Here is a 201-nt window from a genome sequence, read left to right as displayed (position 1 = left end):
CCTGCGCGTGCCCCTGAAGGAGGCACGTGCTCGAATTTCTTTTTATGGAACTGTGTAAACACGTGGTTCCGGTGGGGTGGCAAAACACGAAGCAGCGAAGCTTCAACACTGTAGTTGGGACGCGAGGATGAATCACTTTGTTCCAAATTCGAAAAACAGACCAGCAGATTAGGATTGTTGTTCATCGGTTGAGAGATGATG

General features: G+C 48.8%; 1 protein-coding gene across 1 annotated transcript in view; it reads left to right on the top strand.

Annotated features, from left to right (window-relative positions):
* The window catches only part of LOC109538791 (probable cytochrome P450 9f2), a 33,276-nt gene that overhangs the window by 1,789 nt on the left and 31,286 nt on the right, over window positions 1-201 (top strand). The gene's annotated exons all lie outside the window — the stretch shown is intronic.

Source organism: Dendroctonus ponderosae, unplaced genomic scaffold (genome assembly GCF_020466585.1).
Source record: "Dendroctonus ponderosae isolate FM_Combo_2020 unplaced genomic scaffold, Dpon_F_20191213v2 Dpon_F_20191213_1, whole genome shotgun sequence".
NCBI lineage: Eukaryota > Metazoa > Arthropoda > Insecta > Coleoptera > Curculionidae > Dendroctonus > Dendroctonus ponderosae.
Note: the sequence above shows the minus strand (reverse complement) of the source record. Positions and strands in the feature narration are given on the sequence as shown.